The sequence below is a fragment of the Hakea prostrata genome, chromosome 8 (assembly GCF_041222555.1).
Source record: "Hakea prostrata isolate BN-2017 chromosome 8, UWA_Hpros_2, whole genome shotgun sequence".
NCBI classification, from domain to species: domain Eukaryota; kingdom Viridiplantae; phylum Streptophyta; class Magnoliopsida; order Proteales; family Proteaceae; genus Hakea; species Hakea prostrata.
Window position 1 is genome coordinate 23,979,277 of NC_142607.1, and position 6,000 is coordinate 23,985,276.

The following is a 6,000-nucleotide window of genomic DNA, read 5'->3' on the forward strand; positions in this document are numbered from 1 at the left end:
AAATAAGAAAAACCATGAATAAAAAAGTCATCTCTAAAGATCTCAAGAAAAACATTCACAATGTAAAAGAAAATTCTCATCATATATTGAAGTTCTCTAGAAGGTTTAGCATATTTCATAAGATGAATATGATGTTGTACAATAGAAGAGCTTAGACCTTTGATATGAGTGATAAACCAACCCAATGCTTCTCTATTATCATTCAACAGTGTGATTAACTCTTCTGCTTTGTCAGAAGTTAAAGTAGAGACAACAATGATAGGAAGAGAATTATCTTGTCCCAATAAAGCACACTTCAAATGAGAAGGCAACTCTTTCAATTCTAGCTTGGAAGGTTCAACTATTAAGGGCTTGGGAATGGATAGGGGTTTAATAGGCTCTAAAGGTGTGTGAAAATTAAAGACTTCTGAAAAGAAAGTTTCACTATCATCATCCAACATATCCATACATTTTTGAAATTCAGAATCAAAATCAATCTCAAAGTTGGTAATCAAATCATTAGGAAAATCCAAAGACTCCTCAAGCATATTGATCTCTTCTTCTATTTGTGGTTGTTTCCCTATCCTAAACATATTAAACTCTATAGTTCGATTTCCAAAAGACAACCGTAAGAGACCATTTCGACAATTGATTAATGCATTACTAGTAGCCAAAAATGGTCTTCCTAGAATTATTGGGATTTCATCTTTGATTGAAAAAGGTTTGGTATCTAGCACAACGAAATCAACTAGAAAAATAAATTCTCCCACTTTCAGTAAAACATCTTCAACCATCCTTTTGGGAATCTTAATTGACTTATCTGCCAACTGAAGAGTAGTTCTAGTTGCTTTTAATTCTCCCAGTCCTAATTGCTTATAAACATGGTAAGACAAAAGATTCACACTTGCACCAAGATCAAGTAAAGCATGTTCAATGTGTGTATTGCCTATGACACAAGCTATGGTGGGGCTTCTTGGATCCTTATACTTGGCCGCTACAGGTTGACTAATTATGGAACTAATGTTACTTGCCAAGAACGCCTTTTTGGGAATGCTAGTGATTCTTTTATGAGTGCATAAATCTTTCAACACTTTTACATAGGCGGGGATCTGGGATATGGCATCCAAAAGAGGGATATTCACTTCTATCTTTTTGAAGACATCAAAAATTTTCTCCATAGTTGCAGTCTTCTTCTTATTAACTAGACGACTAGGATAAGGAGCCTTAGGAACATAAGGACTCTCATTTGAAATTTGTTCTTTTCTCATAGTTTCTGATAGTGGTTCACCAAACTTAGGTACTGCTAAAGCAACTGGCTCATCCTCAATTTCTATGGGTTCCTCAGACAAACTTTTATTAGGAGATACTTGAACATTCTCCTCATCACAGTGGTCACTAATCTCGCTCTTTTCATTAATATGTGACTCACTTGTTAAATACCCTTTCCCACTTCTCAATGCAGACAGAGAATTAATTGAAGCTAAAGAAGAATGGGAGGATTCAACTTGGTTGACTTGATTTGGTGGTCTTTGTTGAATCTGAATCCTAGGATTTAACTCAGGTTGGCTAGGCATTTTACCTTTTTCTCGCTCAGACAAAGCACTTGCAAGAGTGGAAATTTGTTTTTCCATATTATGCATGGAAGTCATGAAGGTGCTAGAAAGTACTTCCATATTCTTCTCTAAGGAAGAGAGACGAGAAAACTCTGGATTGTTACCTCTGTTGAAACTAGGTGATGATTGATTTTGTGCAATGTGAGGCATATGAGGCACAATAGGTGGATTGAAGGACTAGCTAAATTGGCATTCTGGAAATTTAGGGCTTGAAGGAACTGGACATTTGGATTATGAGAAAATTGGGCACTTTGTTTTTGAGGAGCACCAAAGTGATTTTGTGCAGAATAATTGCTTAATCCATTTTGATTTTGCCCTTGAGACCATGAAAAGTTAGGATGATTCTTCCAACCAGGATTGTACGTGTTCTTGTACAGGTTTGGAAACATCGCACTGACATTTTCATGTTGGCCTCCAGAGTAGTTTGGGCATTCCTCAATCACATGTGTAGGAGACTGACACCATGCACACATAGCAATATATTTGCCAATAAAATGTGCTTGACTTAGTGGTGGTGGTGCAACTTTAACTACTAAAGTCTCTAACTTTTTCAAAAGATTATCTATTTGTGCTTCCTTATGAACTTGGCTATCAACAAAATATCCCCTACTAGTCATTTCAGATTATTGGGTTGACTCTCATTCTCTAGTTCTATCTGTTAGATCTAAAAGAAATTGCCAAGCTTCAGAATCATCAGTGAATGATGTAAATCCTGTGGAGCACATAGATTCCAAGAGTTGCTTTGTTTGATAATTGATACCCTCATAAATTATTTGGCATAAATGCCATAATTCTATACCATGGTGAGGGCATTCTTGGAGAAGGCTTTGAAACCTCTCCATTACCTTAGAAAATGACTCATTGGGTTTCTGACGAAATTGAAGAATATCATTTCTTATTTTATTCGTCTTAGAGAAAGGAAATAATTTCTTCAAGAATAGGACAGTAAATTGTTCCCATGTGATAATGCTATCCCTAGGTAAGCTTATAAAGCCACTTTTTGGCTTGATCCTTTAATGCAAATGTAATAAACTGTAGTCTTACGACATCATCAATGAGTTGTTGTACCTTCATAAGGACACAAACCTCCTCAAACTCCCTAAGGAACAAATATGCATCTTGATCATGTAACCCATGAAATTGGGGTAACATAGATAGATAATGAGATTTGAGCTCAAAATTATTACCCTTCACTTCAGGTAAACGTATACAGGAAGGTTGTGCAGATCGGGTTGGATAAAATCTATCCCTAAGACTCTTAGGTGGAGGTGGTGGAGGTAGACCTTCCATGGTCAAGTTAGACACTCGGACAATTCTATTTGTAGAATTACGAGTCCAAACACACATGCACTAACCACTTAAGGGCCAGTTTGGTTACATGAGTCTGGAGATTTCAAATATCTAGAGATTTCAAACTATAGATTTCAAGTCTTGGGTTAAATTTATAAAATTAGATGTTTGGTTGTGGAAGAATTTGTGGATCATCCAAAAATTATTTGATCACGTGATTTTGGTGCAATGGCTTTGAACCGGTTCCCCCTCCCATATCTCGTTCGTTTTTGTGTTGTGTCTCTGTTTCATGTCTGTTTTACACCACGGGTTTCTCTTCTGATCCGTTTGTCTCTGATTCTGTCAGCCGCAATTAATGGCTCTTATGAAAGAATGAGTTTTTTTTTTTTTTTGAAAAAATAAATAAATAAATAAAGTAACTAAAGAATAAAAGAAAATAAAATAACAAAAACGAAGGGAAAGTAATGAATTTCCCACCACAAAGATTGAAACAATGATTCCAAAGCTGTAAGGTTGCCGTATAGCTGAGCGCTGTTGAGCGCTGTATAGGTTTCACAGCAAGGGAATCCATATAGTCTTTGGAGCCACCTACAATCAAATCTTGGGGATTCTGCAGTAGAGTGGGGACTACTATACGTTTTTGTTTCTACTCAAGTTAAGAGTAATATCTTTGAATTCTTTTTTTATTTTTTTTATTTTTTTAAAACACTTCGATTTACCTAAGAATGAAAAAAAAAACCAAAGTGGACATTTAAATTAAACACAATCAATGCATAAATAAACGACATGAAAAAAATGCGAACAATAAAAATAAAAAGGAAAAAAGAGTAAAACCAGTTAGTATGTTAAAGCAGTCAGGTAAATTTAGTTCATAGCTAAAATACAGATGCAACAACACCCGTCACCAGAAGCAGAGGCACGCCTGTAGGCTTGCTCCGGTTATGTGGTCCGAGATGATGAATGAATAGGCAGAAAGTAAATAACAAAGCAATAAAAAGAAAATGAAGCCTTAACCAAAGAGAGGCATGACTGTAGGCATCTCTGATCAAGGATCCAGGGGAAGGGAGAACAATAAATAATGCTGAAAGTAAATCCTAAATTAAGAATATGGAGGGATAGATAGAAGCGGGAATGGAGGGAGGAGAGAAGATTAATAAATAAGGTTACTTACTTGCAAATTGAACAAATGATTCGAATCTCAACCAACCCTAACAACCAGATCTAGATTTAGAATGATCTAAATCTGCAATTGCTAGACCCAGAGAAAAATGAATCTAAAAACTTGAAACTTGAACTTGAATTGCATTACATAAAAAAATTAAACATAAATATTGAATCTAGAAATTTAAATTTCACAAATGCAAGCAAAGAAAACTAGAGAAAGCCTAAATAAACTGAAGAGAGAAGAAAGAATGCTTCTACTAAGCTCTAGAACACGTTCCCCTTTGATGGAGTATGCTCTCCTTTTATAGAGTTTGCATGAGATATGAAGCACGGCTGAATTTGAATAAAACTCAGGGTTTCTATCTGACTCAGCCAATTAGGGTTTTGACGTACTAATCGTGCCGACTTAGAGAGATCAGATGCATAATTCCACCGTTGGATTTGAGTTTTAAGTAATCGTGAAGCTCTCCTCCAAAAATCAGCACAATTGGACATCGGATGACCGTTCGATGAAGGGTTTGATCGAAACTGGACAGAGGCATTCAAAAACGGGATTTTTCCTCTTTTTCTTTCTGAATATAATTCTTTTTCCTCTTTTTCCTCTTTTTCTTTCTTTAATTAAATCCAAGATAGGAATAAGATATTGAGGTATGCAAAGACTCTTTTCCATTTGGACTCTCTCAATAATATCTCTATAGCTTTGATTTAAAATCTCAGCCGTAGATCAAATTTGTCTTCTTTATCTCTTCAATATTTCGGAGTTGGCCCATAATCATACATCTCTAGCCCATCATGCTCCAGATCAGGCCCATTTTTTGCATTTGAGAATTTGAATGGACTTCTTGACGTGTTAAATAGCATGATTCAAGCCCAAAACTCCAAATATTTGCTTAAATTTTGAAAAGTCCTAAAATTTGCAAAAAACAACATAAAACCCAAGGTAACTCCACTCTAAGTGTATAAAATGCATGCTTTATGCCCTAAGATTTCACACATAAGTGTGCTCATCAAGTATCATTGGCGAAAACGGTAGTTGAAGCACGTTCATCTACCTTATTTACCATACGTCAATGGCACCCTAGAGAAAGAGGCACAGACCATAAGAGGACGAATCAAAAAACAGACATTCAGTAACAAACTGAATGACAGAGAATGAGGAAGTTAGAAACTGTCTTCCAGCTTGGAATTCGCCTAAAACGAGTCCCATACAAGATTTAAATAATAGAATTAATCTATCCCAATCCTACATGATTAATCCCCAAAATAACGTCAACTTAAATAACAAATATAACCAAAACACAAACTAATTTAAAATTGGGCCAAAATATACTCTAGGCCCAGCCCACAAAGACTCAAATATAAAAATAAAATTAAAACCAATAGCAAGCTAATACCCAATTCACTGAGACTAAAGAAAATAACATGATAAACTGCCTATGAGCAGTGCTCCTCATCTAACCATAGAACCCTAGCAATCCGATAGCATCCGAACTCATTGTCCATCCAAATAGATGATGTCATGGAATGATTTCTACGTCGGCGTCGCTGATAAACTTGAAATTGTCCACTGATGTCCTCATCAATTTTTAGTATGGAACCAGATAGTTGGTTGTGTGACAAATTTAAGGCATGAAGTCCATTTAAGGTTCCAATTTCATGTGGGATAACACTAGTTAGATTATTGCATGATAAATCCAACCCACACATTATTAAGTATGTCACCTTTATATACCCTAGACCAAGTCTTTGTCGTGAATTCTATTTCTTCTTCTACCCCATTAACATGTCCATTATCATTAATATATTATTTCAGCTATGTGTAGACTGTCTTGCATTCTCCCAAATGAAATATTGTTAAGACATTGTGGTATGGATCCAGATAAGTCATTGTGGGAAAGATCCATTGAATGCATTTAATTCAGTTGGCACAAGAGATTTGGAATCGTACCACTGA

The 6,000-nt window shown here is 35.7% G+C and overlaps 1 non-coding gene across 1 annotated transcript; it reads left to right on the plus strand.

Annotated features, from left to right (window-relative positions):
- Positions 1 to 2,387: 2,387 nt before the first annotated feature.
- On the plus strand, positions 2,388 to 2,494 carry LOC149007447 (small nucleolar RNA R71). Its single transcript, XR_016175359.1, has one exon. It is a non-coding gene; the product is annotated as a small nucleolar RNA R71 (small nucleolar RNA).
- The last annotated feature ends 3,506 nt before the right edge of the window (positions 2,495 to 6,000 follow it).